We start from the raw sequence: 6368 nt of genomic DNA on the forward strand, positions 1-6368 counted from the left end.
TCAGACAGGAGAAATAACTAACACTCACTTATAATTTTAGATATATATCAAAAAGGTTTAGCTGCTAAATCATAGTGGAGTGCCGTCTCCTCCGGGGGACTTCCCGACCTAGGGATTGAGCTCAGGTCTCCTGCTTTGCAGATGGTCTCCTGCACTGTGGGTGGATTATTTACTGACTCAGGCATCAGGGAGGCCCATAGCAATACTGCGGTGGGTTGCCATTTTCTTCTCCAGGGAATCTTCCCCACCCAGGTATCGAACCTGTGTCTCCTACATTGAAAGTGGATTCTTTACCATTAAGCCACTGTGGAAGCCTTATACATTAAAATAGATGATCTAAAATCACATTTACAAATAATTAATATATTAATTAGATTCAATTCAATGTTAAGCAAAATGTCAGTATAAAAACCCAAAAATCGTCCCAGGAGGCAGTATAACCTTAATGGAGGTTTTGATGGAAGGTACAAGATTATTTCTAAATAAGATTCTATAATTAATTTAAGCACAAGATGGAAAGCATAAACTAGTTACAACTTAAGATTTATGCCAGTTCACAGACTTTATGGGTGCTTAATTCTTTAATATAACTGGAATATAAAAAAAGTTATACCAAGATTTATACGGCACATTTTATACATCAGGTGATCTCCTTGATCCTTGATGTAACTCTTAGAACCATAACAAAGTACTCTGCTTCTTTTCGGCATCTCAAAATTTTGTGATTTACAATTTCTCTTGTGTTCCAAATTTATATTTTAGTTGTATATTAACAATACTAATCAAGGGCTAAATTTTAAACGATAGGATGAACAGTCTGTATTTTAGTGGTTCTCATAATTTATCATGCATCAGAAATCACCTGGAGGGCTGGATAAATCACAAACTGTGGGCTCCATTCCAGAGTCTTTGATTCAGGACATTGGAGACAGGGCTTGAGCATTTGCATCCCTGACGTATTCTTAGGTGTCCCTGCTGCTGGTGGTTTGAGGACCATACCCGGAGAATAAATACCAACTCCACGGAGACATAGGAAGCTTCTGCCTTCTCTGTTTCTCTTTTCTATTCATTTCTATTTTTCAGGAATAATGTTCGGTCCTTTGTTCAACAGGAATCATGCTGCTATCAGAAGGAAACCACAGTTTCATACCCACATTTATTCTCCTGGGTTTTTCAGAATATCCAGAACTCCAGGTCCCACTCTTCCTTGTTTTCCTGTCTGTCTACACAGTCACTGTGGTGGGGAATTTAGGCATGACAGAATCATCAAGGTCAATTCAAAACTCCACACAATCATATACTTTTTCCTTAGTCACTTGTCCTTTGTCGATTTCTGTTTTTCTACTGTAGTTACACCCAAACTCTTGGAGAATTTGGTTGTGGAGGACAGAACCATCTCTTTCTCTGGCTGCATTGCACAATTTTGTTTCGCTCGCCTGTTTGGTGTAGCAGAAACATTCATGTTAGCAGCAGTGGCCTATGACCGCTTTGTGGCCGTCTGCAGCCCCTTGCTCTATACCACTGCGATGTCTCCAAAGCGCTGTGCTCTCTTGGTGGCTGGCTCTTACTCATGGGATGTAGCGTGCTCCATGACACTCACGTATTTCCTTCTTGCATTATCCTATTGCATGTCTAGCACCATAAATAATTTTATCTGTGACCACTCTGTAATTGTTTCTGTCTCCTGCTCAGATCCCTATATCACTCAGATGTTATGTTCTATTATTGCCATATTCAATGAGGCGAGCAGCCTGGTGATTATTCTGATGTCCTATATACTCATTTTTATCACTGTTCTGGGGATGCCTTCTGCAAGTGGGCGCTGGAAAACCATCTCCACCTGTGCTTCCCGCCTGACAGCCATCAGCATCTTCCACGGAACCATCCTTTTCCTTTTCTGCATTCCTAACCCCAAAACTTCTTGGCTCACAGTCAAAGTGACTTCTGTGTTTTACACAGCAATGATTCCTATGCTGAACCCCTTGATCTACAGCTTGAGGAACAAAGACGTAAAAAATACATTCACAAGATTAATTTTCACAAAACCGCTTTGTCACTATGCATAATATTTTAAAATTCATTATTTCTGAAAAAATAAACGATATCCTATGCTACAGATTGTTCAGTTCTTGCAGTGCAATTGATGATACAAATCTTTTGATAAATATGCTTTAGGTTAATATATCTATGGCAGGATAGCAGTTTATTGATGATTATTGAGTTTTATGTACATCAATGTTTAGTAAAATAGCTATAAACCATATGTAAACCAAAATTTTAAAAAATGACTGCTTTTTGTAGTATTTGTAAGTCATTTTTGAGTGAATTCAAATGTATTAAAAGTTTATGGGTATATGATGAAATAAACTATTTTTTTCTGCCTTGGCCTTTTGGCATGTACATCATAAGAAAAATGATTAAGGAGAAGGTTCAAGCTTCAGACAAAGAAGGCATAAACCTGTTTATGACTTCCTCTTCAAAACCCAAGTCTGAGAAAATTAAAGACTGGAGGGCAACATGGATTCCAGGAACTAATCAATCCAACACAGAGTAACAATAAAATATGAGTAACCAACCAACAATGCAATTATTCCAATCATGCAATGACCAAGTGTTGTCTTAGACTAAAGTGTTTCGGCATGCATGACAGCAATCTGTCCTTCACTATATCCCAGAGTTTGCTCATAGTCATGTCCATTAAGTCAGTGAAGCTATCCAACTATCTCATCCTCTGTTGCCCACTTCTCTGCCTGCCCTCAACCTTTCCCAGCATCAGGGTCTTTTCCAGTGAGTCAACTCTTCTCATTTGGTGGCCAAAGTGTTGGAGCTTCAGCTTCAGCTTCAGCTTCAGCCTCAGTCCTTCCAATGAGAATTCAGGGTTGATCTCCTGTAGGACTCACCTGGTTTGATCTCCTTGTTGTTCAATGGACTCTTAAGAGTTTTCTCCAGCACCACAATTTGAAAGCTACAATTCAGCCCTCAGCCTTCTTTATGGTCCAACACTCACATCTATACATGACTATTGGAAAAACCATAACTTGGACTATATGGACCTTTGTCAACAAAGTGATGCCTCTGCTTTTTAATACACTGTCTATGATCATCATAGCTTTCTTTCCAAGGAATCATAGATGAATGAATCATAGATGCAAACATAAAAATGAAAACTAAAAAAATATTTAGTATAAAACAGAAAAGATCTTTCAAAAGTTAGGATGATAATTTTTTGAATGAACATAAAAAGGATGGATCTTTAAAAAACAATAAAAGGAGCTTCATGGCATTAAAAAATGTTTGGTGAAAGTTTCTTAAGCATAAATGACACCATTAATAAGGTGAAAATACAAGCCATAGATTGTGAGTAGGTATTTGCAGAACTAATATTTGATAAATGATTTCAATGTAAAACATACAGAGGAAGTCTTTATACTCAATACAAGAAAAAAGCCTACTTAAGGTTTTGATGAACCATCTGAGCACACATTTGACAAAACAGAACACACAAATACACACATGAAAAAATGCTAAGGATAGCTAGTCATCAATGACATTCTTATTAAAATTAAAGCTTAAACCACAAGGAGAAACTACTGTACTCCATTTAGAATAGCTAAAATGAATAAAAGTTTCAAATGCTGGTGAAAACGTGGAGCAAGTTAAATGCTTATGCATGTCAGATAAGACTACAGGGTTCAATAACTTTGAAAATAGTTTAGCAGTATCTTATGAAGTTACACAAGGACTTCCCAGATTATTATGTGACAGAAACTGTGATAGCAGTTTAAGCCTCAAAGTTGGTGGCAATTTGTTGTGCAGCATGGAAAACTAATGTCCAACAAGGTTGCTAGCTCTGGGTGACTAGGGTGTAGACATTGGCTCCAAAGCTAGTCTAGGGGACAGAGGTGTCAGCAATGGGGGGGAAGATGCATTGTGGAACTCAAGCCTATCTCAGTGAAAGAGTAACCATGCAGACTTGTGGGATTTTGGATCAAGCCATACTATGTACAATACTACTATGCCTGGTGGGAAAGAGCCCCTGGTGTGTTATGCCTTCCTGGTAGAGTCTGGCAAGTGTTAGTCAGGTTGTCAGGAGCCTAGGGAAAGCATTTGTTGCTGCTGTTTAGTCACTAAATTGTGTCCAAATCTTGTGCATATCCATGGACTGCAGCCCACCAGGCTTCTCTGTCCAAAAGATTTCCCAGGCAAGAATACTGGAGTGGGTGGCCATTTTCTCTAGCAAGGTTTATTCCCAACTCCAAGCAGGGATAGAACCTATGTCTCTTGCACTGCAGATGATTTTCTTTTTTTTTCTTACCACCGAACTACCAGGCAAGACAGTGGATCTAATTGTGTGATATTTCAGTATGGTAGAATCAGTGGATTGATCGACACTCAGAGGTTTTAGAGATTTAACATGCTTCCAAAATGCATTTTCCATTTATAAGAGACTGTATTATTTAATTGTATTAATATAAGCTTGAAAGTGTGGATTGCTTATATGTATTGCTTATAAGAAAACACAGTTTAGTTTCAGTAAAGAACATCACTGTTTCTGAAGACAATAATATTTATTTAGGTTAAGCAATAAAATCAGAGACCAAGTTATATTGTTTATACATCTCAAAACATATGCACTTCATAAAAAGAATGGGAAAGAAAAATCACACTGGAAATATATATGATAGCAGTTAATATCTCTGAACAGTTTCATTTTAGCTTATTTATCTTTTGTTTGGGGTTTTATTATAGTCACCAAGTTTTCTTATTCAGTTCATATACTTTTTAAATAATTATTTTAAAAGAAATTAATGAAATGGGCTATTTGAGGTGCCATCTCCAGTGATTCAGAAGGAACTACCTTCTTGCAAATTGCCACATGAAAAAAGCATTCAAGCTAGTTTATTCATGTGTGATATAAAAGTAAACACCTCAAGAAATGCTCTCTGGGGCCTAAATCCCTGAGGTCCTGGAAGCATACACAAGCCCTACGTTTTGTTCATAGGAGTCAGATTCAGCTTCCACATCTCTCTCCCCCTCTCTCTGTTTCTTCTTTCTCTGAGTTTTTCTGGATGTTAAGAAAGAAGTATATTCTGGTCACATTAAATTTTTGTGGGCTCCTCCTATATTGGTTCGCTCCTTAAGGTTTTACATGATGTTTGAATTCTGAGTGGAAACTCCCCTGGAGACAATTAATAGTAGAAACAGAATCTTCAGGTGAGTTGGTTTCAGGTGGGATGATCTATCTTGTTTCTTTTCCCTCCTTTGGGGAACACTGAGATCCTGAAACCTCTAAAGCAGTGGACACTGTCAGTCTCCGTGCCGTAATGTCTCCCAAGTCCGTTTTCCTGAAGGCTGAGCTTTGATCTCCTCCCCCGTCACTGGGGTATCATCCTGGATTTTTCTTTGAGAATATCCACACTGTGCTTTGCAGAGTAGTCACAATGAACTTTTTAAAAAGAATATTATAATTCCTCAACACCTCAAAATTGACTCGAAAGAAGATAAGAATCATCTGTATAAAATAACAATAAACCCCATAATATACAATTCCATTTTTCTGACAGTAATGTGTGCAGGTATGTCAAGGGTGTGGAAAATATGGCTGAAGTGAAAAGGAAACGTGTCCTCGTGACAGTAATTTGCATGAAATGCTTTATATACTGTTCAAGTGCTGCATCAGTGTGTAAGAAAAAAGGAAATTGCAGGCATTATCTTCTGAGAATACTGACTTGATTAAAGAGGGTTGAAAATTGAATATAGCTAGGATAAGGGTTTAGGTAAAATGGAGCAGAGAAATTTAGATTTGATAAATTAGTTAATAGGGAGAAATGAAAGTTTTTAAGAGTCAGAAACTGTCATAACAGCCACAGTAATCAAGAAAAGAAGAAAGTGATTTTCTCACAGTGCAGGTTACCAGCAGCACAGAGCAGCTGGCTGAGCCTCGGTGACCACGAGATTAAAGAGGGCTGATTAATAAGAGTCAGATAATGATGAGAAAACACAGGGGGAACAGAGGCAGTTATTGAAGGACAGTGATTGATGAGTTAGCATGAACAGGGCCAAGAGGAAATAGAGAAAAAGAGCTGAGCTACTCTTTGACCTCACAAACTGTTCCTGCAGTTCTGTTGCTGCCAACTTTGAACCTTGATCTGTTTCTTAGATTGTTTAAAATAATAGGTGTTTAAAAATAATACCAGTTATTCAGAGTATTAGGAATTAAAATGGATGAGGGTGGGAAAACCTATATATTTTGAGTTGTACAACTGTCAGACTTTGTGCTAATTATATTAACGTCATCTCCTAACTTAATACTTATACACCTATAAAATATATATTATCATGTCATTATTATTGATAAAGAAGCTGAG

General features: G+C 37.6%; 1 pseudogene; it reads left to right on the forward strand.

The window, feature by feature from the left end:
- The first annotated feature begins 1116 nt into the window (after positions 1–1116).
- On the forward strand, positions 1117–2066 carry LOC138421026 (olfactory receptor 5D13-like; annotated as a pseudogene).
- Positions 2067–6368: the final 4302 nt, after the last annotated feature.

The sequence above is a fragment of the Ovis canadensis genome, chromosome 15 (genome assembly GCF_042477335.2).
Source record: "Ovis canadensis isolate MfBH-ARS-UI-01 breed Bighorn chromosome 15, ARS-UI_OviCan_v2, whole genome shotgun sequence".
Lineage (NCBI taxonomy): Eukaryota > Metazoa > Chordata > Mammalia > Artiodactyla > Bovidae > Ovis > Ovis canadensis.